Source organism: Anguilla anguilla, chromosome 2, assembly GCF_013347855.1.
Source record: "Anguilla anguilla isolate fAngAng1 chromosome 2, fAngAng1.pri, whole genome shotgun sequence".
NCBI lineage: Eukaryota > Metazoa > Chordata > Actinopteri > Anguilliformes > Anguillidae > Anguilla > Anguilla anguilla.
The window spans coordinates 66,772,995-66,799,919 of NC_049202.1; the positions used below are offsets into that span (position 1 = coordinate 66,772,995).

Consider the following 26,925-nt stretch of genomic DNA (forward strand, 5'->3'; position numbering starts at 1 on the left):
ATTTGAAACCCGCGTTCATAGTTTTCTCACGGTGAACTGGGCCTGACCGCAGGATTTCAGAAGAGCATGGCCGGGATCCCAGCCCATTACACAGAGGAGGGCGGCACGCTCAGTCTGGATGCATTGGCACTCTATGGGGGCCACTGTATCTGACAGAGCCGCTCATTACATGACATTTATTTGGCAGACGCTTTTAGCCAAAGCGACGTAAAATAAGTGCATACCGAAGGTCATTGGAGCAACTACAAAACACAGGTCCGACAAGGCGCAATACTCATTTTGTACAGTTATTCGTTCCCATGAACACATTAAGACCAGTTCACACGGTAAACTTTACTCTGACCTAACCTATGCTAAGACGAACTAGGAGGCACGACAAGCTAGAAACACAAAGATAACGATGCAAGGTACAATAAGTGCTGGACGGAGGTCGCTGGGGCGACATAGCTCAGGAGGTAAGACCGATTGGCTGGCAGTCGGAGGGTTGCTGGTTCAAACCCCGCCCTGGGCATGTCGAAGTGTCCTTGAGCAAGACACCTAACCCCTAACCCCTAACTGCTCTGGCGAATGAGAGGCATCAATTGTAAAGCGCTTTGGATAAAAGCGCTATATAAATGCAGTCCATTTACCATTTAACATGAAAGTGGCAGAGGAGGTACATGTGTAACATGAAAGAGGGGAGTTTACAGTAACTGATAGAAATGATCCCAGATTGGCTGTGGCCGTGCAGAGTGGTGACCGTTAGTTAGTCCAGGTACAGTCTGAAGAGATGAGTCTCTCGTGGAGGAGGGGAACACGGGACCGACCTGTCTGTCTGGAACTGAGCTCACTCAAGTATTGAGAGCTCCAGTGATGTTATGACTGGTCTACTTGAGCCTCTTCTCTGCAGCCTGGAAAAAAGCCCAAAACAGCCTGTGGCTCAGTGCTGACAAGCAGTTCCTGGAAGGATCACCTGGGGCAGGGTGGGGGGGGGTTTGGGAGATAGCAATGGAGATGCGTCTTCCTGAATGGCTCCGTCCAGATTCTCGTGATCTGGATTTGCCTTCTCTTGTGAAAATCGTTTATTCTTGGCCAAGTCTGGACTCGCCCAGGGGTATCAAAAGAGATTATATGTTAAGAATGTGATAAAGAGTGCCTACACTGAAAAGGCTTCGGGTGAGGCCCCAGCAGTACTAATCCTCACAGAAATGGCAGGAATTGATACCTCTACTCATATCCGTAGTGTGCGGGGCACTTACCGTACATTCCCTGGTTCCCTTACGAAAAACCCACTAGCGCTCTTTCAGAGCGGCTTCCCTGTACATTCCCCTCCGTTATGTGTGGATTTAATGAGCCAGTACGCTGAATGAAGAATTCCTCTCGGTCTTAGTTTTCCCCTGAAACTGTATGGAGGCCAGGGCCAGCACGTGACCTTCTGCACTGAGGCTGTTGTGAGAGCCAGCAAGTTAATTTAATAGGTATTACTTCATTACCTAATACCTCCTTATTAGGTAATATTGGGGGGCGGGGGATGAGGCTGGTGGAGAGCAGCAAATGTCGTTCCCCCAGAGTGTTGGGTCACAACCTCGGAGGAGTGCTGTTTCAGAGAGGTCAACCCACACGTTAAGCCTGCTAGCTGTGTCTTAACCTTACCCCTGTTGCCTCGGCAACTGAGTGCCACCCGCCCCCCCCCCCCCCCCCCCCCCCCCCCCGGCTGTGATTGCAGCACGTTCCCCGGGCGATAACGAGTGGCCGGGCGCCCAAAGGTCCTCACTGCCAATCACTCCAGCGAGGGGCGTTCCCTTCACCCTCGTGTGTCTGGACGAGCCGGTACTAAGCAGTCATGTGACATGTGACTGGCACGGACCAGGAGAACGATCACTCCAGTTGCACTGGACTGCAGAGGAGGCAGAACTACTGGTCTTATAAAGAGACTGAAATCAAGTTCATTCAGCTACTGTGCTGTGACAAATCCACCAAAATCTAACGGCACAGACTGCGAATGGAACTTTAAGAGTACTTAAGCTTGTTTTTTATAATTTTTATTTTTTGTTTTTTTTTATTTTTACTTTAGTTATTTAAATGGAGGGCTTTTCGACTGAACGTGAGTAATATCACAACATCGCCATCTTCTGTTCACTTAATCAAAGAAAATGAGTAAATATTTGAGTAAAACATATGTACAAGGGCTTCAGATATGTACCTATGATTGAATTGCTGTTGAATTTAAAAAAATGTATTAACCAGTACTGGTGGCCAAATACTGTCAATCTCAATTTGATATGACACCCAAGTGGCGACATAGCTCAGGAGGTAAGAGCAGTTGTCTGGCAGTCGGAGGGTTGCTGGTTCAAACCCCGCCTTGGGCGTGTTGAAGTGTCCCTGAGCAAGACACCTAACCCCTAACTGCTCTGGTGAATGAGAGGCATCAATTGTAAAGCACTTTGGATAAAAGCGCTATATAAATGCAGTCCATTTACCAAGTAAATACAATATTACTGTAACGATAGTGGTGCCCTGAAGTATTAGATTTATAAAAAACATCAAAAAAAAAAAAAAAAACTCTACAGGTAAATACATAGAAACCGTTATTAACATATCTGTATGAAATAATATTTAAAATCAGAAAATTTTTGTTTTGAACCACTGATATTAGCACTACAAGAACCAAGGCAAACCAAGGTGATAGATAATCCCTCCAGTTCTTACTTGCACAATACTGCTATTGACCTCTCCTCTCGACACGAGTCGCTGAAAAATATAAGTTTTGTTTTATTACCGTTTCCCGTGTAACTCTGGAGGGAGCTTTTGAGAGACGGGGTTCCGTCCTATCGAATTACAGGTCACATAAAGCACCTCAGTAGTGTCAATGTTATTGCCCCAGGAGCCCCAATCTGCCTGTTAAAATCATTAGCGCTGCAGCCCCAGACCAGGCCCGGCACACTTCGTCCTCCGCAGGGGACCTACAGTAGGAAGGAAAAAAGCTGTGGGCAATTTCACCTCCTGTTTACGCTCTCACCTTCCTGACCTCAGAACTGCACGTCTGAGGATTGAAAGGCCCGCATAAGGCCAGAGTTACCCTCTGCGGGGGGAACTTGCCGTGTTTTTCGAGCGACGCAAAAAAAAAAAGAAGACTTCCTTTGTCTCTGAGCTCGCGGGGCACGCTGTCAGCCGGGCCACTTTATTGCGCTGGATGCCCAGGAGGGTTGCGTGTGGTTTTATGAAATGTTTTTTGTTTTCACACTTTAGCCAGATCGGTGCCCTCTAACCCCGGTCACGGAGAGCCACAGGATGTGCTGTTTTTGGCTGATACTCACCACTTGATCACACAACCTAGTCAAGTATGCTGTTATCTCACTTCAGCGTGTTCCTTTGGTCTGAAGTGGTTCAAAAGCAAAAATTATAGACCAGTAGGCCTGGTAGCTGTCCAGGGTCAGAGTTGCAGAGTGCTGATCTAAGCTGTTATTTTCATTAGGAAAGAAAAAAAAAAAAAAACATACATAGTTATGATAATGCGTGGGTGTATATTTGTTCACACGTGTGCATATACGGTATGAGTCTTGTGCGTGGATTTGTGTGCACAGTGTACTGTATCTGTGCGTACCTGTGTGTTTGTATGTTTGTGTGTGTGTGTGTGTGTTTATGTGAGTGTGTATGCAGCATGCACATTTGTGTATGTACAAATATGTGTGCGCTTGTGTTCTCTGTGTGTCCATCTGTGTGTGTGCATGTGTTCGTGTTCATACTGTATGTTTATTTGTATTTGCCATTTAACTGAGATTTCCTTCTCTTTTCTTTGTGTGTCCTCAAATGAGAAAGCCAGGCCTGCAGCCCCCCCCCCCCCCCCCCCAACACCTCACACACACACAACCCAAAACCTCTGTAACAGAGCAGCACACTTGTGGGACAGATTCCTCCCTCCTGCCGCCTCAGAGTTTCCCCTCACTGCACAGCATAGACACAAAGCTGTTAAGAAAACAGTCACGCTCCATTTGGTCACCCTCAAGTTCATCCCATCAACATGATCTGTCTTTTCCCCGAACTTCAATCAGGAACAACATCTGGACAAAACGTGCAAGATTGCACCATCCAATTTGGGGGTCCCGGGGGGGGGGGGGGGGCTTCTTCAAATGAAAATGATAGAATTATTAAAAAATTACATTATTAATGTCATTAATAATAGCAAAATGAAAGTGATTAAACACAAACTCTAGGTTAGTACATGGCTAAATAATGTTGGCTAAAGGCATTGTACCAGAAAGCTGTTCACCCACTGTGGAGTGGTCGGGGAGGTCATCCTCTTCAGGAAGTACACAGTAAATCTATCATGAACTATTATTTTAGGCAGAATCTTCAAAGTCAAGATGTTCTGTTGACAGAAAATGTAACCATAGAAACTATTTATTGTTAGGTCTCTTGAAAGATCACCTTTTGTGGACTATGTAGTTTCCTAATCCTCTGAAGTAGTTTTATTATATGATTTCCATATGGCTAATTACCATGCCTTTTGACATTGTATTACTGTTGTAGCTATACTGTAGCTGCTCAGCTATCTAATGCCATAACCTATTACAGCAATGTAGTGTGATACATGCACAGAAAATGTGCTCATTAATTTGTAGTTTCTACAATAGTAAGTCCATCTGTTTTTATTATTGCTTACAAGACTGAGGTTCCACTGGCTGTTAATTGTTTGGGACAACTGATTTCTAAAGCTGGCTGTCCAGTCAGTTGGCCTGATGTAAATTTTTCTACCTTATCCTTTTTCTGCTCAATGTATATTTGGAAGTTTCTCATAATTGCTTTGATTAAATTTAATACACTCACCTTGCCAATACTTTATACACTTCAGCAATTTCCCAGAAGTCAGTTGATTAGCTAGTCTTAGCTAGTCATGACTTATCACCTAACAGCTTGTGTTTATCTAGTGCCATCAGTGTCCCACTAACTTGGTAAAGCTTAATAATGTACTGCTGCTTTATTCTATCACAAAGGGATTACTATTCTCTCTCAGAAACCTTTTTGTGTCCAAATAGCATGTAGGATTCACTTTCATTTGTTATTTTCAAAGCTATTCAGTACCACATAAATTTATCAAACTGTTTGTATGAAGTGTTCTTCATACCATTAGTCAGCAATGCTGCAGATATTAATTGCACACCACCTTTGTAAGGATATAAACATCTTTGAACAACCCCTTCCTGCAGGGAGTTCCCCACATACCACAGGTGCCAATTTATTACACACATTTTCACATCTGAAGTGAAGCAATAATTAAAACCTACTTCAGTCTCTTAAATGAATGCTTGACATTTTCTTTATTTGCAAGAAAATTATGAAAATTAGCAAGATATACACTCTCCTGTACTTAAAGCTATTGTGCACGTTGCGAGCTATTCTATGCCTGCTTTTGTTTTCTGCCTTCATAATGCATGGCTTAAAGTGATGCCACTTGCAAAAGTGAATCGACTTTACGTGCTTGCATCACGCTTTCTTCAAAAGGTTTTTGGTTGCGTCTTCAAAAAGAAGGTAGCAACAAGCAGGAACAGGCCGTGGCGCTTTTTTTTTTTTAACCCTTTTTTTTGTCTGCGCAGTTGTGCAAGAGCTCTGCGGTTTTTCAAGACACAACATGGCGAGCTGCCTCCCTGCCGCTCTCCACGCAGCGCGGTTAAAAACAGGTTTAAATGTGCCCTCATCTCTCCCCGTTTGGCATTTTCCGTGTGGGAAAATCTCTCGGATGCAAATGAGCAGAGGCTTGTCCATTCTGCTGGGTGACTTTCTTCTTTCATTTCGCCCGAGGCTCGAATTGTGCCTGAGCTCACTGTGTCTGGTTGCCTCTGCCTATTTATGAAATAAGAAGTGTTATTAAAGGCAGCTCTTATCGAGTTATTTCATGTTACTAAAACCATTATCGGATTGGAACATTCTAAAAAGTTTTTAAAACGTTTGAGTGTAAAGGAAAAATGTACAGGATGCCAGCTGGTTTCTCCACAAAGTAGTCATATGTGCAAGGGTGTATGGACAGTGACCTATAACTTAGACGGAAAATCCACCCTGCCTTCAGTTAATCAATATATTTACTTTATTTAATTTACTTCTCAGGGAGTTGTTTTTAAATTGAGTCAAAAAACTGTAATTATTTTTTGTGCTTATTTTCAGCTTTATCATAATCTTTTTTCTGATTGTGATCTCTGGTCTCAGTGAATTTAGTGTACTCTTCCATTATTGGTTTGTTTTCCTGCTATTTAAATGTTTTAGTAATTGTTTTAGTATTTTGTAATACTCTCACGTGATGTAAATTAAATATAACTTAACTGAAGGAAGAAGCACTGGCGCAAATAATCACTGTGCCCCGGAGTGCATCTACTTGTCCATTCATTATGTTTTCAGAAAAAAGGAAACACTGTTGTTTAGCACTTATGCCGATACCATTGGGTAGGCGCATAGTATTGGCACACTCAGCAAGGCAACAGAAAGGGTAACTGTGATCGTTAGGTCCCATGGAAGATCACCTTTTGAGGACTATGTAGTTTCCTTATCCTCTGAAGGAGTTTTACTATATGATTTTCATGGGGCCAATTACCATGCTTTTTTGACATTGTATTACTACTGTAGCTATAACGCGGCTATACCATTGGTGATGTTGGTCATGTGTGAGACTGCTGGTGCACAGTAGGAGGTGCTGTTGCAGTCTGTGGCTCTTTGTGTCTCTGGTGATGGCTCACAGGGAAGGATCAGAGAGGGCCGGCTTCCGTCTCCAGGATGCACGGCCAGCCCATATGATTTACGGGCGCTGGGGGAGTTGGCCACTCTGAACGTCTTCATTGTGCCTGAAGGGCCCCTGTTGACTGAAACAGTGTGCCATGGGGATATCATCTGAGCACATCTGGACCCGACAGACTGAGCCAGACCCATCTGCAAACATCCAAGACTGGGGGGGGTGAAAACCCCAGAGACCTTTGGAAACGCAAAATTCCTCCAGGAGGATCATCAGATGAGTCATCAAAGAAAGACCCCGTGTTCCCACTCATAAAAAAAACACTGAGTATTATTTCATATTTTGATATGTAAAATTTTGAGTTAATTTAACGGGTACACAGAAAGCTTGCTCTGTACATTCTTGGCAGATCCTGCAGTCCTGGCCGCTCAGACGAACTGTTTTGATTAGATTCCACCTCATGTTTCCAAGAGACCTGCAGCGACTTGTGCTTGTTTTCATTTCAAACCCAGATTGTTGTACCGGAAATTCAGTAGTCATACATTTGTAGAATCTCTGTAATACTTAACGTTTACTGTTGATTGGTAGATTGCAGTCTCTAGAACACCATGTAGTACACTCTGCTTTGTGTACAGATTCACATTCAACCACGTGGTGCTTATTTTACCAACACAGTGTCACAGAAACACCTCTTACATTGTTTTCTGAAAGTAGATGTTTCTTTTTTTTTTGCTTGTATTTGTTTCGTTATCTCAATTATTCTGGTATAATTGTGGCTTCTGAAGTGTCAGAGCCATTCGAATCAAAGATTTGCAGATCTCCACATAGTTGTTAAAAATGAATTCTCTCTTGTTGCGATTTAAATTTGACCATATTTGTTGTGTCTTGCAGTTGTTTTCATGACTGTTTCAGAAAGGACCATAACTATGAAACCAAACCATGGACATGGAAGTCCATTTTACTATGTTTATTTCTGAAATACATACGTCACAAGGTTGAAATAATGCTTTAGGTTTGTCTCTGTGTTTATGAAACTGTATACCTAGCTTACTTCCTTTTTACTTTTTCTTTCTCTTAGGTGCTCTAACAGGGTTTCAGCGCTCTTCAGTCTAGTCAGATCTGACCAAGCCTTTGAATATATGCATAAATGCATTACTGTCTATATGGAATGAACAATTCGCCTTTTCTCATTCTTGTAATAAGAATGCTGTGGAGGACTTTTCACCAAAAGATGGTGACAGGCAAGTGTGTTTCTGTTTCCGGCAGAAATTCAAGAAAATGTAACTGTTTTAGCAGTAAGGAATAATGTGTTTTAGGAATATCAAAGTGTGATTTTGGAGGGGTTTCCCAACTGTGTTTACAGGAAAATCGGGTGGAAATGAATGGATGTGCTTCTGGTTTTGGATTGAGCCGAATACGTAACTGTCTGGATCTTGAGGAACAGATTGACAAAACAATGGAGATCACTCAGACTGCAGTGAAATCTTTTTAACAGATCCGCATGCGGCCATCTTTTCCTTCTCCTTCTTGTTCTGACTTTCAGCTGAAGGCCTGTTTTACGATGGAGCAGAACCTTATGTCCTCCAAACCGCAAATACATTCCAGCCACATGAAAGGGTAACCCGGCAAAATAACAGAGAGTACATATGGATTAAACACAGCAGTCAAAATGAAATTAAACTGACATGGTTGTCACTATTATGATAAAGAGCATGTGCTGTCCTTCATCTTGATTTATGCCATATTTATTTATTATTTTGTTATGATATAATACTCTATATATCACTTATAGTAAAGTGCGGTGGAAGATGAAAAGTCATTTCTTTTTACGGGGGTACATCCCTGCCTCAAATGTCCGTTCACTCTGGTCTCCGGTCTGGTGTTTAATAGCCGTGAGGGGAGGGAATCCCATCCACCATGACTGCGAATTCTCAATGAGTGTGTGTGTGTGTGTGCGCATGCATGCATGTAGGTGTGTGTGTAGATGTGTGTGTGTGTTTGTGTGTGTGTGGCGTGTTTGCTGTCTGGCTCAGCGCGGAGGTGAATGAGGGAGGAAGCCAGCTGGCAGTGATCCACTCGGACTGCAGTGCGTATGATGCGTCTGGTGCGTCTGGTGCGTGTGCCGCTGAGCGCGGCAGTGGGCCTGTGGACAGGCAGGGTGATTAATGTTCTCCTGCGCCGCACGCCACAGGCAGTTGACCCCACCCCCGCCGCCCCGCCGGTGTCCCGCCAGGGCGCGACTCTCCGGAGGGGGTCCGGCGAATGTCCAAACCTCCCTTCAGAACACCCACCCCACCCCCACCCTTCCCTTCCCCAGAGTTCAAAGGGCCTGAGGATTGGAAATCAGCTATTTCCCGACTGTCCTACAGTCTCAGGATGGGAGCGCTTGGAGATCAAGAGAAATGAACAGAGGTGGTTCAGCTCATTTCTTTTTACGGAGGTCGGTTGGCTTCACTTGGTCATTAGACTTTTGTTTCACGCTCGCCATGCAGGAATCATTTTTAAAAATTCTGCATTGAATCCCTGAAACCGACCCCGTTGTTGACCAAGGCCACATATGGCTGCATTTCTTGCACGCTTTTTTTGGCAAACACTTCTCCCTCCCTCCCTCCGCCCTGTTGCCCTCCCTCAGTCTTGCTTTCCCTCTCCACTCCACAGCCAGCAAAATTGGCTCCGCATCAGATTGGACCAGAGCAGATTTTCTCTTTTGCCAACATTTTTGCGAAGGAGGACATGAACGTTGGAACTTCGCTTTTGCGGAACCACAAGGAAGCATCAGGGGAGACGAAGCGCTTGGGTTTTCTTCTTCAGGGGAAAATGCGGCTCGAGGTGAGGAGAGACAGAGCGGCGTTGGCAGATAATCGCGGCCAGATAAGCCCGCCTGCAGCCCGCCATCGGAGGCCTCGGTGGACTACGTGCCGCGCGCGTCTGGTCCGCCGTCCCCGAGGACCTGAAGACAGTTATTGTTCGCCGCTCCCATGTTTTTGCGATGGAGAGAAAGGAAGATAAGGGCACGTTCACGCCAAAACACACCGTGCTGTGTCTGAGCCCGGACCTGAAGACTCCAGATGCCTGCATCAGATATATGGCCACTTCACAGGCAGAAGGGAGCGTGGCAGGCAGCAGGACTGATCTCTTTGGGATGAGGGTTAGACGGCACTAGCCTTTTTGGGAAGAGGCTGCACCACCGTTGCGTTCCGCTAGCTCAGTCTTCACCTCTGCAGCTGGATTTCCCCACGATGACATACTGTAGTGAAGATTTAAGCTGACAGAATGTACTAATTGCATAATTAACTCCACTGATGTCATGAATTATTACTCCCCAGATCCATGAATATGTTCATTGTGATGCATCGGTGGAAGAAGGCTTGTGTTTTCATTTGTTAAATGTTGTGTATTTTTTAATGTACTGAAAATTTGTTACATCTGAGAAAATGTACATGCATGGATGTACATGCTCATGGACACACACACACACAAATACACACATACGCACATGCGCACACACATCCTCACACATGTACACATACACATGCACACTGACGCATACACACACACACATCAGGGCTTCAGACACTCCAGCTGAGATCCGTGAGGGCCCTGGGGGTATTTTCTCTAGGCATGATTTCATCTTCCGATTTGACACAGCATCTTTAGAGGGTTTCTGTTTCCCCTTAAACCTTTAAAGCGCACCACTGGGGCCAGTTTATTATTAGTAATACAGAAAATGGCTAAGCCGGTACATGTGATTCAAGAATCAGCTCTGTAACTAAAACAATGTCCTGAGTTTGCAGCCAAATGTTTTTTTTTTTTTTTTGTTTGTTTTTTTTTCCCCTTAGATATTTTACCTCCCAGAGGGTTTGGAACAGCCAGTGAGAGATTAAACAGTGTGATTTATGGGGCGAACATGTGGTCTGCAGGGCCCGGTACTGAAGGAACCCAATGCCCTGGAAGGGGCCCGGTGCGACTCGGATCCACTTCGACAGCGCAGGGCCTGACCCGGCCTGCTGCCGAAAGTGTGGGCTTCGACATCACGGGCCTGAACAAAGGGTTCTGACGAGATTTTAATGCCTTCATTTTTATATCCCCTCGAGAGAGAAGAGAAAAAAAAAACCCCTTGTTGGTTACGAGGAGCCATAAAACATGCTGTTACTGAATCATAGCCCCGCAAAAAAGAACGGAGGAATTTAATATGGATTTGATTAATGTTGTTTATCGGTGCTTCGAGATATTGTCGAATAATACAACCGCATAAATTCACACGAGTGGAAGGTTGTACAGTGAGAAGCAGGGAAACTGTTGCCACATTTCTTTAATATACAAATCCAGGGGGAGTCAACAGAAGCGTCTCTCCCATGATGACGCTGGGCTGGTTCTGCCTCAGGGCCTGAGCAACAGCTGGCATGTCTGAAAAAAAGGGGAAGATGTCAGAATTATGACAGGATAGACAAGATACAACTGCTCATCGATGAAGTAACCGTACCATTTAGGAATACCATCATCTCCGTTTATGCCTTGTTTTTATCATTTTATTTCAAATTTCCTTTATTGCTGGAATTGGATTGCCAAATGTTATTTTTAGGCCAATCCCTGCAGTATCCTGCCGATTTGGAGGTTAAACTCCATCACCCAGGATGCCCTCTGGCATACATCCAGCCTGCTACTGCCCCCTTTCTCTTCAGAATCCACCAGCTGACTTTTCACACCTAGAGCAGGCAGTCTGTCGGTGACTGACAGTGGACTCGCGATTGCTGGAGAATACCCTGCTAACAGAAATCCTCCCTCCCTTGGATCGGCTGTGGCTAATTATGTGTAGCCCTGTACTCCTGGCCACAGTTAGCATTGGCACAGACAGGGTTCGGGCAGGGTTCTGGGCACATCACTGTGCTGAGGACAAGCTCTTTCTCTGGATGCACCCCCTGAGAGGCAGCATATCCTGTTTTACATAACGTGCGCATTATATATTGATTGGTTTTCCTGGATCAGATGGACCCAGGAAGCTGAGAAACGAGAGGTTACGGGCAAATGATAATCCATCATCTGTAAGCCAGCTGAGAGACTTCGAGACACGACCAAACAAGATTTGAAACAAGTGCCGGGCTCCGGCGTGGCGGCCATTTTCCCATTTCCGTCTGGCGCGCGGCCGTCTGCCAGGCTGGAACCGCCAGGCTGGGAAGGGAGCGCCAGAATTGTTCTTTTTGTAAGCGGAACTTTCTGTGCTGATTTTATCCAGGCTTGACATACGGCAGGTGACACATTCTTGTCGCCGGTGTTCACTTCCCTTCTTCGCTGTTTGGCCGATGTCGTGGATGTATTATGCAACAGTCTATGTTGTTATGGGTTATCATGGTCAGTCATGATATGTGATCAATTCATTATACTGATGCCACAAACCTTGAAACTATGATCCATACGCTTTACTGTCTGAAGACATACATGCCTAAATAGGGTGATATTAACGGAAAATAACAGCGCTTTTACAAATATCACTCTCTTAATACCTAAATCAAATTTATGTCACTTGTGAGTATGAAGGTCAGTGATATTTTATGAGTGACCAATTGATAAAACTGTTTCCAAATATCAATCAATAATCTATATGCTTTATTGCCAAAACCAAACATAAATAATGATCGTAATGAGGATGCTATTAATACATCATTTTGAATTGCACAGGAAGTTAGCTACCTTGCAAAGCCAGACCCAATACTTCTTCTGTAATGTAAGACTACCTAGCAGAGAGCACACTGCAACATTATGGTGCCAGGAAAGTTCTGTTTCTAGGGTACATTAAATTATCATGCATGACAAAAACCTCAAGCAGCAACTAAATAAACTGTTACATTTTAAACCTTGCCCTTTCCTGAATCCCACTCTTGTGTGAAACCCACATGCTCTGTTTTACTGTCTTTTCCCTTAGTGATCTCTTATAATGTTGCGAAAGTGAAAACTGTTAGATTTAGTGCAGCGATGTAACAGCCCAAAGTCATAAGTTTTTATCATGAAAAAATCTAAGTAATTTGGTTTGTTGTTTTACAGTATCACACAATGCTCATTTGTCAGTTTGTTTGCCAGAAATAATAGTAGTGAATTAGGTTTTAGTTCAAACTCTCATCCTCCCCCACCCACTACCCTAAACCCCCCTGCCCCCACCACCATCATAACCCCCCCCTCCTTCCCCTTGCAATACTACAAAACACATCACCTCTGTGTCTCTCTAGACACAGGCATACGGTCCCACAGGTTTCTGCAAAAGTGGGATGTGTGAGTAGAAGCCAGTCAAGAACCCCTGCAGTGTCGCATTCCATAGACATTGCTGGTTCAGGCAACTCTTCCCAGCAATTTGAAGTCTGAGCCTCTGCAGCAAGTCAGTCAATCACCAGTCTTCACCAAGGCAAAACCGCGCCAGTTCCTCGCGCTATCCCTTTTGTTTTTCTGCGAGAGAACTCATGGAGCCCACTGGAAAACAATCCCGCCCCCCCAGCCCCCCAACCTTCCCCCGCCCTCCCCCCTGACCCTTTCAGCAACAGCGGGTCCCCACATCTCTGACCCGTTAGAGAGCTGCCCGTCAGCAGGCCCAAATTGTTTGCACTGACTTGCCAAGAACAATGATGTAATGCCTTTACAAATTTCAAAAATAGCCATCCCTTTAAATGGACAGGGGGACATTACGCAGGCCGTTCGATGGCTTGATAAGATAACTGTCTGCAGGCAGGACTGTTTTTATTTTTGACCTCCCCCCCTCCCTTCCTCCTTCCCATTCCCTCACAATGTTCCTTTCGCATGCAGCTCAGAGGGAAAGAGTTTGCACCCTTCATTTGGAGCAGTTAAAGAAGGAGTCTCTCTTGTCTTCTAAATTAAATTATATTCTTTAAATTATTTTTGTAAAGTGTCCAATTAGAGGGTATTTTAAGCATGCACAGTTGTCCTTTAATAGGGTAGTTTAAGCATGTACAGCTCATGGAGGAGTTACTCATTAATAATGTTAACCTAACTCCTAACTCAGTTATTTGACAGTGAGAATGGGCCTGTAGACTCAATGCGCACGTGAAGGTGAAGTGATTCATTTTGGTCACTTTAGAGACTGGCTCCACTTCGATCCCTCTCACATCCAATACTGCCCGTGCCTCCATAGTGTACTCTAAAACGACGGCATCCAAGAAAAAAAAAAAAAACCACATCCTTAAAAGTTTTCATTTTTAACACAACCTCGCCCCCGTTACGATCCAGCGCGTAACGGGGGTTGTGCAATGCGATCGGGCGGTTGACGGCCCGCAGCCGCGGCTGTATCTGGGCCGCTCAGCTCCGGACGGAAGGCAGGCCCGACACCAGGCGACCTCCCCTATCTGCAGCTGCACCGCGAAACCCTCGCGGGGAAGCAGGAAGCCGATAAGAGCCGGCCGCGAGGCGGTTAAACAGTCCGGCTGCACTTTTCCTGGAAGTGGAGTTGGTGTGGAGAGTGTGGTTGAGCCATGGGTAGGACCCCAGATGGAGTCTCTCTCTCTCACTTTCTCTCTCTCTCTCTCTCTCTCATTTCTCCAGCTGTATTACTACATCTTCCTGCTGCTTGCTTTCCCCAGCCCAGTGTGTATGCTGTAGAGCAGAGCAGAGCAGAGCTGCCCAACCCTGCTCCTGGAGATCTACCGTCCTGCAGGTTTTCACTGCAACCCTGATTCAGCACACCTGATTCAAATTTCAAATTCAAATTCAAATGCTTTATTGGCATGACATATTTAAAAATACATATTGCCAAAGCGTAGTGACAACTGATAACAGTAATCAACCACAGTAAGAAAACAAGCAGCAACAGCAATAACAGCATAAATGACAGGAACGTAATACTTATCTATTAAGTTAACTGAATTAAATTAATTTAAAAAAACAGTATTTTCTCAATAAGAGTATTGTATATATAGTCATACATATGCATACACATAGATGTATGATTCTGTATATTATGTATACACTGATTCTCTGGCTGCTGAATACGGTGTGCTTTGTTAGGGATGGAGTTAAAACCTACTGGGCGATAGATTTCCAGGAACAGGATTGTGCAGCCCTGCTCTAAAGTGTCTAGTGCAGGGAATTTTGCTCTAAACCGACAGTAATTCACCCGATTCAACTGATCAGCTATTCATGCCTGGCTAGGACAAGAGTCTAAGCTTGCCTCACCTTTCTAAATGAATGCAAACATGTTCAAGAGCGCTAGCCTGACTTACCTGTCTGCCACACTCATGACATCATCAAACCTTCCATCTCACAAGCTTTTACTTGCTGAAATACAGCTTATATCAAAACACAGATGGTCATTATCCAGTATTATCTGCCTTATTTTCTATGTCTATACTTATAAAAAAAAAAAAGTGGGCTCTAGTACATGTACTAGAGTTCATGTTCAATGGTGTCATTTTTTCAGAGTCCACTTCCCCCTTCACTTTGAATCTTTGTCCCAAAAATATTCTATTCTATGCTCTTTTTATAAGCTAGACTACATAAAACATGTTGTCTCCCTTGTGTCTCATAAAACCATAGGTGAACAGAGACAAACACAATGACAGCTGTATAAGTCAGCAGGTGTGTGTAAGATAAGTTAATAGTAATGACAGTGACCGTACTGTATACTGGAAACTGTACGTAAGGAGGAGTTACTCAGCCTGGCACACGTGCACACATGCACCAGAGTTAAGCCTCCTTCTGTGGGGGCTGGGACATGGAAATCTCTTTAATTTGGTGAGGTAAGGCACACTTATCTCACCCAACAACCCCCGTCTACAGCCCGGTGCCTGGGGGCAGACAAAGTGACACACGCTGTGAGTAATCAGACCTATTGAAGGAAAGACGGCAAGTAGCGGGGAAGCTATTCAAACAACAGAGCAGAAACTGTGTCAGGATGTCGACAGTGTAAGTCAGTAAGTGAAAACACTGCAGACTGTAGTGTTTTATTAAAGACTAACCACAAAGCAATAAAAACCTCAAAAGGTGAAGTTAGTCATTAGATTTTTGTTGTCTGTTCCTTGTTGGGTGAAGCACTGAACTCCATTTCAGTGTGAAACGTACTCAAAGGAAACTTTCCCTTTGAGTCATGCTACCCAGCTTGGTCATTCACAGGCAAATCATACATACTACACTATCCAGCTTGGTCATTCACAGGTAATGCTTCCATACTGTGCTACCTAGCCTGGTTATTCACAGGTAACGCTTCCATACTGTGCTACCCAGCATGGTCATTCACAGGTAGCGCTTCCATACTGTGCTACCCAGCCTGGTTATTCACAGGTAACGCTTCCATACTGTGCTACCCAGCATGGTTATTCACAGGTAACGCTTCCATACTGTGCTACCCAGCATGGTCCTTCACAGGTAACACTTCCATACTGTGCTAGCCAGCCTGGTCATTCACAGGTAATGCTTCCATACTGTGCTACCCAGCATGGTCATTCACAGGTAACGCTTCCATACTGTGCTACCCAGTATGGTTATTCACAGGTAACGCTTCCATACTGTGCTACCCAGCATGGTTATTCACAGGTAGCGCTTCCATACTGTGCTACCCAGCCTGGTTATTCACAGGTAACGCTTCCATACTGTGCTACCCAGCATGGTTATTCACAGGTAACGCTTCCATACTGTGCTACCCAGCATGGTCCTTCACAGGTAACGCTTCCATACTGTGCTACCCAGCATGGTTATTCATAGGTAATGCTTCCATACTGTGCTACCCAGTATGGTTATTCACAGGTAACGCTTCCATACTGTGCTACCCAGTATGGTTATTCACAGGTAATGCTTCCATACTGTGCTACCCAGCATGGTTATTCACAGGTAACGCTTCCATACTGTGCTACCCAGCCTGGTCATTCACAGGTAACGCTTCCATACTGTGCTACCCAGCATGGTCATTCACAGGTAATGCTTCCATACTGTGCTACCCTGCATGGTCCTTCACAGATAACGCTTCCATACTGTGCTACCCTGCATGGTCCTTCACAGGTAACTCGTATGCACTGCACTGCCCAGCTTGATCATTTGCAGTTCACAAACTGGATTGAGCCTTTTTTGTCTGGCCTTAAACCTTTGGCCTTTTGTATGGCTAGTTTGGCTCACCCCATGAAACTGTATATCTCCCCAGTAGTACTACCTGGCTCTGATATTACAACCACAGTAATGTTACGCTCAGAGGTGGGTAGTAACGCGTTATATTTACTCCGTTACATTTACTTAAGTAATTTTTTGAATAAATTGTACTTGTAAGAGTAGTTATAATGCAACATACTTTTCACTTTTACTCGAGTATATTTGCGAAGAAAAAATGTTACTTTTACTCCGTTATATTCGGCTACATTCCGCTCCTTACTTTTATTTTTTACCCATTTTTTATTCAATGCATGTTCTGTTTCATTCTCTCAGAGAGACTTCAGCCAAAGAGGCTGACTGGTCTTTGCTTTGGCTCTGTCACAACCCCAAATGACTCCGTTTCACCAATCAAACGTAGCCAGTCACAGCACACAGAAGGATGAGTGGGCGACAACAATGGCTGAAACAATGGCGGGTGATTCGTAGGAGGGAGAACACCCCTGGCCTCACGTTCAAACTATGTTATACCACACGCCTTGTTTAAGGCGTTGTCGCCCTTTTTAGTACAGTCTGGCTTGATTGACAATTCATTTATTCAGTAGGTGAGAGTATAAGCTTTCTTACGATGTATACTATAACATGTCTAATTTTGCTTTTGGAATAGCGTTTTTTAGGTCAGCGTAACCGAATTTTTTCTTATCATCGCACTTATGCATTCACTCACGAAACGTGGTCAACTATTATTCGTAATTTCTTGGGAAATACTATCATTATTGAGGACTTCTGGGCATAGCTAAGCCGCATGTTTGCTGATAGACCTAGCTGACATCGTTTTCTGGAGCAAAACAGAAGCGGATTGAACTGTATTGTTGATTTACTGTCTCTGTCTCCATCTACTGAACACAGATAAGAATTCATCATTGCTATGTAAGTAGGCTATTATTGTTCAAAATACTTTGTTATATACGTTATTTTTGAAATTGAGTGTGTTTAAATAGGTTACTGGTATTAATGTGGAAATTTCACACTGTAATGTAAGCGTTAGTTAGTAGTGTAATAGTTTTTGTGAAGCATGCAACAGTCATGACTTGAGTGCTGGAACATTGCATAGCATACATAAAGTTTGTTTACGCTAAACCGGAAGTTCTGCACATATTCCGCGCAAGGAATCATGGGACTTTGGAATATTGTGGATAAGTGCATCATAAGGTACAATAATGGTGCGACAAAGCATTATGTTTTCCACATACAAAGTTTCTGTTTGAATTTGAGCAGGTTCCTCTTTGTTGTGATGATGAGTCTATTTTAATAGATAAATCCCATGTAGCCTCATTGATTTTTTTTTTCTGTCAACAGAGGGTTCACCCCAACAAACTGATGAGGTATACAGACTTAATAGAGTACAACAGAAAGCGAAAATCCTCCTCTTCTGATGAACCTCCTGTGTATTGTTTTATTTAAAGGGATATGATTTAGGCCATATTTGAATTTGCACATGGCTATTTTATATTTTGTTTATTTCTATTGGACAAGCTTTTACAATTTTATATTTTGGACATTTGGATTTTTACATTCATCTTGCTCTGCTTATTTCAACATTAAATCAGATTATATGAAGTAACCCAGTACTTGAGTAGTCTTTTCACAAGATACTTTCTTACTCTTACTCAAGTAATTATTTGGATGACTACTTTTACTTCTACTTGAGTCATTATTATTTTAAAGTAACAATACTTTTACTTGAGTACAGTTTTTGGCTACTCTACCCACCTCTGGTTACGCTTGCTTTCTTAGCAGTCATAGTGCACAAATGTAGGTTACGGATATATAAAAAAAATTTAAGATTGAATAATTATGACCTCCAGGGTTGAGGTAGATGATGTTAAAATTTTGTCTGCAAATTGTGGGTTTCGGTGTACAGTTCAAGTACATCTGTGTATCATTTTGGACTTTACTTTCTACCTAAAGTTCTGTGCCCGATTACTCACTTCCCCTTTCGTGCTATAGGGGAAGAGCAAGATTTGATTAATATTCGCTGTACCCCTGTGGTTTCAGTGCCCTTTCAGTACAATGTGAGGATACGAGTGTTTGACAGAAAAGCGACGATAAGGTCCAGAATGGGTGGGTTACTCCTGGGGAGTGGGAGGGGAGGGCAGCCGGTTTAAGGCAACATGGCAAGTTTGCTTTTTCAGCTCATTCTTCACCAGACCCAAGCGGTTGCCTAAGTCTGAGCTCTTGACTGTGACGAGGCGTTCAGGTGGGATATTATATCAGCTTAACACAGACTGAAGGCACCAATGGGCAGACTTGTCTCTGTGAGCGTGTGAGAGACTGGAAGGATGAGGTAAGATCAAAATCCAATCATGAGAAGCCATTACGCCAGTAATGTATACATATAAATGGCCCTCCTTAAAACAGGGTTGTCTACTTATTGGCAACATTTAATATTTAAAAGCCAAATGCAACTGTATACAACATGTTTACCAAACTTTGGAAGATCTGTTGTTCATTAAAAGGCACAATCATTACAGCCACACAAGCCACCAATCTGACAAATCAGAGCCTCCACCCAACATTCTACCCTCAGCTCCCAAACATCCTCCTATAGAGAGTCATTACTGGATCTGTGAGGCCAGATCAAGGCCCCCATCTGTCCCGCAAACTGGCCTGATGTGTTGTCTAGGTTACTGTTGCTGTGTGCTTACTGGAGTTGGAGGGTACAGCTGTAACAGAGAGAGAGAGAGTGTGAGAGAGAAAGAGAGAGGGGGGGGGAGGGGAGAGAGAGAAAACCTACAGCTCTGGAATTCTGGCAGGCACCAGAGTGGAGAGAGAAAGTTGGGTTCTGCGTGAGTCAAAGTGGTTGCACATTCTGGGGGCTAGTTAGCCCCGTGGTTGGAGAACACCCCATTTAACTACACTCTTCACCATTCACCACGTCGTTGTGCTATTGTTGTTTTGTATGTTTTTTTCTTGTGAAGTGAAAGTGCTCCGGACTGAGTACAGTTCAACTTCCTGTGCAAAAAGACTGGCTGAATTCATATTTCACATCGCTGACTCTTGACAACAGGCCCCTCACAAAAAACACACAAATGTGAAAGCCCCAATTTCCCTCTACCACAGAAATGCAGAAGGGGCCGGTTTGTTAGCTAGCTTCATTTCCAATAACAATTTCAATCGTTGTTCCCAAACCCGCAAAAAAAATGAAAGTGGAGAATAAAAGAGCCTGGGAGAAGGGGGATTTATGAAATGTAAGGGCTATGAAAACAGCTCTGGACGAAGTCAATACTTAAGCTTGGGAGCTCAGTTTATGTGGTTGGTGGTAATGACTCTGGTTGTCATGAGATCTAGCAGGACGTTTTGTTTACCCCAGGCTTTGATTTACATATGACTGGGCACTTGGTTACAAGCACTGAACTCTGGTGGTCGATGATGTTATAATTCTTTCCACAGCCCTTCTATCTCCAATGTCCAGCATAGAGATAGAAGCCAAAATTTCTCTCTGAGCAAAATTTGTGCTCCAACTATCGAAAAAATAAAGATTTTAAGAACACTTTCCCCGAGATACATTCGACATCTCAGACAAAAGGAGATTAGATTTGATGATTTGTTTCGTATTTGACACAATGGGCACATCAATGATGACTGCATCCTGTCTGATGCGAAGAACCCATTAGCACGATATTAGCTTGAGAATAACAAAGCGCAAATATCCTGGAGGCATAAAGTGAGCATTGCACTTCAGTCGTGAGATAAAAGGCAGTGAGTGGCTCGGAGAGGTGAGAAGGCCTCCTGAGGGCTAACTCTGAGAGGCTAATGCTCCAAACTGTCAGTGCTCCACTGGCATATCTCATTTAATATATAATATGAATGGGTCCCACCGTCCCAGCTCCCCTTTCGTCCTCTTATCCCCTATTTCTCCCTCGTTCAGTAGGTTTAAAAAAGACACAAAGACACTAGCCCAAATAAAACCAAAAAAAAAAAAAGTTTAAAAAAAATCTGAAACACAAGCAATCAAGAGCCGCCTTGTCATTAGCTTCACAAACTGTGCGCTTGCAAAAACTCACTTGTCTTCAGAGGCTTTTTTTAACCTTGGCTGAATGTCAAAGATCAAAGATGAAACCAGCTCATTTCCTCATCGCATATATTTACCCATGATTTCAATTTTTTTTTAAAAATAATTTGTGATTGCTTACAGAATTGGTTTGCAAATGTTTTTATTTTTATTTTTTAAAAACCAGTTTATAATAGTTCAGTAACAGCAAGAAAGAAAAAAACATTTTGGCTCAGTTTTGGTGGAACACGTTGCTGCAAATGTAAATGTGTTCTGTGGTTTATACTTCACAATGAAACAATAACCTCTCTCTTCCAGCAGCACAGAAAGCTCAAGAGGAGTGAGAAAGCCTTCCATGCAAATCCTTTTGAATGGTAGCTACCTCATGCCCCGCCTGTCAGAAACAGTTAGTTGTCAGCTCTGCAGATGCAATGAGTGGAGCTGTAAGCATTGAGAAATTCCTCAGCGGGGAAATTCACTGGTTCACAACACACCTTGCCTACTTTGTGCGCCCCTGGGGATTTGACCAGAGGGTAATTTCCCACTTGACAGGATCAATTCAGCATTAGCGTTCTCCCCAACGCTTTCACCTCTTGACAGAGACGTGTTGTGACACCTGCTCCCGCCCCTTTTTCGGGCGACGGATTCCCCTCCACAATAGAGGGCTTTACGAGACCCCGAAACACCCGGGCATGCTGTCGCTCTAATCCGCCGCTTTCATGGGGGAATTGCTGCTCGGCGGTGGTCCAGATTCGAACCCGCTGTCAGGCCCCTGATCCACAGCACAAGGCCCTCGCACGTGTCCAACAAAGAATGCGGCTCACCGTTTTTTCTCTCAGTTCCAGCCCACTTTCCACTAAAATGTCTCCTGTTTGGCCTCCGTTTATGGTAGAAGCAACGGTGAACCAGCTTTGGTTCGATGAAGGCTACATATCGGCCAGCCGTACAGGATAGGGCGGCAGTGCAGTATGACGGGTAAAGAGTTGGCCTTGTAACCTAAAGGTTGCAGGTACGGTTCCCCGGTAGGATACTGGCCGTTGTAGCCTTGAGCAAGGTACTTCACCTGCATTGCTTCACTATATATCCAGCTGCATAAATGGATGTAAAAAGTTGTGTAAGTCGCTCTGGATGAGAGAGTCTGCTAAATGCCTGTAATGTAATGTAATATGCATCCAGGCATTTCGATGCCCCATCTTTCCCTGGCAACTGTCAGTCACAGATGAAAGGATTTCTGGGACAGCTCCAGGACTGTTATTTTCTCCTCTGACAGCACACGCTCTAACTCGAGCCCCGGAAAACAGTTAGAGAACACATCCTGTGCCAAAGCAGGGATGCTCCACAGCCAAACTGTTGTTCACGCCACCGTCAGTCAGGAAAGGTAATGAAGGTAACTGCTGTGAGAGGAGCACCAAGAGATATAGTGGGATATACAGCACAACCACGATTAATAAAAATGGATTAATATTAATAATATTAATATTACTAGGCCATCGGTGGTATAATCTGACCCGTGTATACAAATAGCTTATCACCGATAAAGATATTAACAAAACGTAAACTGTTTATTTAAGTTGAGGGTTTATGCTTGGTGTGTACTGTAAATGTAAGGCTGCAACAATATTGAAGAAAATATTTAAGAACGGTTCATTATTCAGTTATTTTGAGGGGAAATACAAACAAAACATATTACTGAATTCTGTTACTGAACATACTGAATAGAATACCAATTAATGTGAAGAATAAAACAGCACGAGAAACCTCCCAAGTGGACAGTATTAAAACTCTTCCGGCATTCATGTACCATTCACGTGACTTACAGAAAGCTCTGGCCCTTCTCAGTTACTGGAATATGGCCCTGCCCTCAATCGGAATTTGACGTAGACACAGTGTCGGAGTCATTGTTTAATTTTATCTATGTGAATTTTATCTTTGTGAAAATCTATTTCTTTTTTTTTATTATACATATTACATGTAATTTGTATAGTTAACTGCAATGTAATTAATTTTATTTTTGAGAAAGTTTAAGGATCTGACACTGACTATCGCTTGAAAGCCCCCTTATGATTTCAAGTTTAAATATAGCAGTTGTGCGCGGTGTATCAATTACTCCACCCAAAAAATTTCACACCTCATATATGCATTGGTTAACACATTTGCACCCTGCAGTCCTGTACGTAACCTAGTTCTATATTTTTAAAAAAGACGTGTTCTGCTTGTCAGCTATTATAGGACATTTAGACAAGCATCTATTTAACCTCCATTAAATGTCTTTGTTGCAGTACCATTTTTCTTGGGTGTCAGTCAATTATGTGAAAAATAATTTAATTTAATCACACAACATTGTATATGACCAATTAAAACAGATAATTCCATTAACATCAAAAAATTTAATAAATAATAATGCAATAGAATAAATGTAATAGGGATCAATTGCTTAAATACATGCTGACATTTTGGGATATGTGTCTTGAATTTATGTGTGTCTTGAATTTCAGTGTGAATTGAAGTTTCTTATTCCAAGGTTCTCGGGTCCTGGAAATGATTTTTTTTTTTTTTTAAATAGCTGTTTTACAAGATGCTATAACCCTGGGTATAGTTTAATGAAGTGCAGGCCCCACTTCCTTCACTGAAAAATGGACGTTTAATAGTAATAAGTTATTATTATTTGTGCTTCCGGTACATCTAGTATTTCTGCTTTCGTAAATAGTCAGCTGTATAAATGGCTAACCATAGAAGCAACATGCTGTGCATACTGGTACTATCTGCCGAGGATATAAACAAAATAATGCAGCAATGAAGGATTTTGGATTATTTGTGTGTCTTGCTGTCTCATTTCAAAATATGAGTAATATGGACATCAGATTTGCCACAGATGGAGTGTTTGAGGCTGACTTCCTGGCATAACCTGATATTACACAGAAATAAGCAATGCAATCAAAAACAGCTCAGGACATTTCTGTGCTTACTTTCCTTGAACCAACCACCTATAAACAGCGTCTGTTTTTTTTTTTTTTTTGTCATTAACATATTGCTTTTGAAAGAGAAATGGCTCAAAGTTGCACTGTTATACGAGGTGTCTGTCTCTACATCCCTCCCTCTAATTCCCTCCCTTTAGTCCTGACGGTGGAAGGTTAGAGCCTACAGAGTCTATAATGTCCACTGGCTGAACAGGGTATGCTGGACTTTTTTTCATTCAGAGTGGCACAGTCACAACATCAATGTTTTATAAAACAAACTCCACGACACTTTTTAGGTTAAGTTTTAGGTCTTCTGTTATCAGATAACACATTAATTGTTGAAAATTAGACCTCCCTTTTCCTCCAAGCTTTATTGAGCATTCTGCGCAACAACAATCTGCCCACACAATCCTGCCTGATTATTTATTACCATATCTATATACTTGCCTGCCCATTTGCAAAGTGTACACGGGTTCATCTTTCATGAATAAGGCTCTCAGAGCACAACGGAACTGGCAGTGCTCCATCCTGCCACAAAAAAACAAACAAACACATGAGTGTGCAACTCATGTACAGCAATGGTTTGATCTGCAAACGGGACGGGCAGTTTGATGCAGGGGTTCATGCTTCCTCGCATCTCCTCAGACAAGTCAAAATACAGACTCTTCCATGGTTTCTGGCAGTTGCATTGCATGCCAGGTACTAAAGGGAGGTAACTGGGAATTACATTGCATGCACATTAAGAATGCACTTGTCTGGGACGCAGTCTGTGACAAGCTAGTTTTGCGCACAAATTGCAGGGCACTTTGTATTCGCCGAGCTGTATTTTATTATATTTTTTTTTTTGCTTGAATGTCTCAGTGGCCGAGGCTTTCCCGGGGGACAGCCTGTCAGCGCAGGGGGCCGAAGAGCCGAAAGTGAGGAGGCAAGCCTTCATTGTGCAGGAGGCGTCCGCCTTGCAGAGCCCAGGTTTGAAGAAGCGGCTCAGTCCGTGACGGGGCCTCAGGCAGGGCTGCATGTCTGGAGCTGCTGCTGCTGCCGCTGCTGCCGCTGCTGCGTACGCGCTGTGCAATGAGGGTGGGGAAAATCCACCGTGGTGCCCCCACCCCACCCCACCCTCAGCCGAATTCCCCTACCCTCACCCTTCAGTCACGGGAGCCACTGACTGTTATAACATGGTAAATGGGCTGCATTTACCAGTGTACAGTGCATTTACTCAGAAACTGCTGCACAAAGCACTTTACAGCTGGAGCTGCTCAGTGGCCAACAATAGAGAATTGTGGTTGTGCTGGGCAGCTCCCAGGTGTGAATGTGTATGAGTGTGAAGCAGGGCGTTCCTGCAAAAGAGCATCCGTGCTCAGTGAACCTACCCTGGGTGAATAAAGGTTAAATAAATAAAAATAAAAACAATGAAGGCCTCTTCATTCGCCCACTCACACAGCAACGGCGAAAGGCAAAAACGGGAAGCGTTTGTAAGAGTGTCGGTAAGCTTGCAAGTGTCTGTATGCGTTGAAAAAGCAGAGAAAAGCAGCTTATAAATTAACGCCATTGCATGCACAACCAGTACGTGCCGAGGCACACTGGGTCAGACAGGAAGTTTCAGTGCTGCCTATTTATGGTACAGTATCATTCCGAGTACATTCAGCAAAACGTCTGCATGACTTCTGCATTTATGTGCTTTTTTCCCATTATACATGTTGCAGTCATAAACAACAGACATGGCCCCACTTGCCACGAAACTCTGCTACATGCAGCCTAGTGGTAGCAATCTGCCAATTTCTTTCTTTCCATCCATTTTCATACCAAATTGTCCAGTTCCACTCCACAAGAGCCTCACTGGCTCATGCATGCTAATATAAGGTAGCACAAGCTCAAAGATGTGTTGATGAGGTGATGGCAACCCAGGAACCCAAAGCAAGCAAGAGGTCTTGCAGTTTATTTTTAGTCAACAAGCTGGCACAACACATGCTATGCAATGTGTATCAGCTTTTAATGCAGCCAACACCTTATACTGTCCAAAGCCATACTGTATATGAATTCATGTCTGGCAGCTAGCAAAAGAAACAGCAGTCATCAACTATCAATATCATTTGTCTTTTTCTGAGCTGAATATGGACAGGGTGGTTGGCAAAACCAAATGCAATTAGCTAGGTCTTGAAAATGATGATGAATGCCACCACTTTGTCGATATTGTGATAAGTAAATGTTTCACTAAACTAGCTAAAATGGTACAAAGTTTTCAGAAATAAAAAAAATTTACATAAGTGTAAATCAAATCCAAAAAAAAATCTACAGCATCAACAATTGAGTTTTCCCAAAATAAAGGTAGCCACAAACACCTAATAGCACATTTCAGGTTGAATTTGAGCCAAAAATGTGTAAATGCAGTATTTTCACCCCAGATTGCTACTTAAGAACAAGCTGACAAAGCTAATCAAGGGCTGTGACCCATAAGACAGACATACAAAATCATAATGCAACCAAAATAAAAGTTTGCAAACAATTAGATTTTTAAAGTCTAAAAAATATGCACAGCAGGTTCAGAAAAACACCACCCCATAATACGCACCACCTATGGCAATGCAGAGGAGACTTTGTGCAGCTGGTCGCTCCTAAAAAGAAGAATAACCAATGACGTCCATGAACTCTCAGACAAGCTGTTTTAATGGTGAGCTGCCTGGATCTGATATCTTTCCCACGGTAATCGCAAGCAAAGACACAGTCATAGACTGAGGCAGAATGAAAACGGGTGGGTGGGTGGGTGGGGGGTTTGGTATGATAAAATCTGTAGTTCATGACACACAGCATTTGAAGTAAAAGTTGACTCGTACAGAACCGTGCCCCCGTTATAGACATCAAAGTGAAGCTAAATATTAGTGATGTAATGGCATCTGATAGCGAGACATTTATTACATTGGGAATAAAAGTTAAATATAAGTTTCAGAAAAAGAAAACCATAGAGACCATTATATGGCACAAATATTTTGACACAATACACACCATGTTACTTAAATTACTTAAGCCGAGTTTCCACCGCAGGAACTTTACCCCGGAACTAGGAACCTTTTGAGGAACTCAGTGCGTTTCGACCGCAGGAACTAGGGTCTAAATTTAGTTCCGGGGGTTTTATTTTACCCCAAAAAAAG

General features: G+C 43.3%; 1 long non-coding RNA gene across 1 annotated transcript; it reads right to left on the reverse strand.

Moving 5' to 3' along the window:
- Window positions 1–10,991: 10,991 nt before the first annotated feature.
- LOC118221764 lies at window positions 10,992–26,474 on the reverse strand. The gene is made up of 2 exons (XR_004764173.1): window positions 26,349–26,474; window positions 10,992–11,104 (listed from the first exon to the last, which is right to left on the reverse strand). It is a non-coding gene; the product is annotated as an uncharacterized LOC118221764 (long non-coding RNA).
- Window positions 26,475–26,925: the final 451 nt, after the last annotated feature.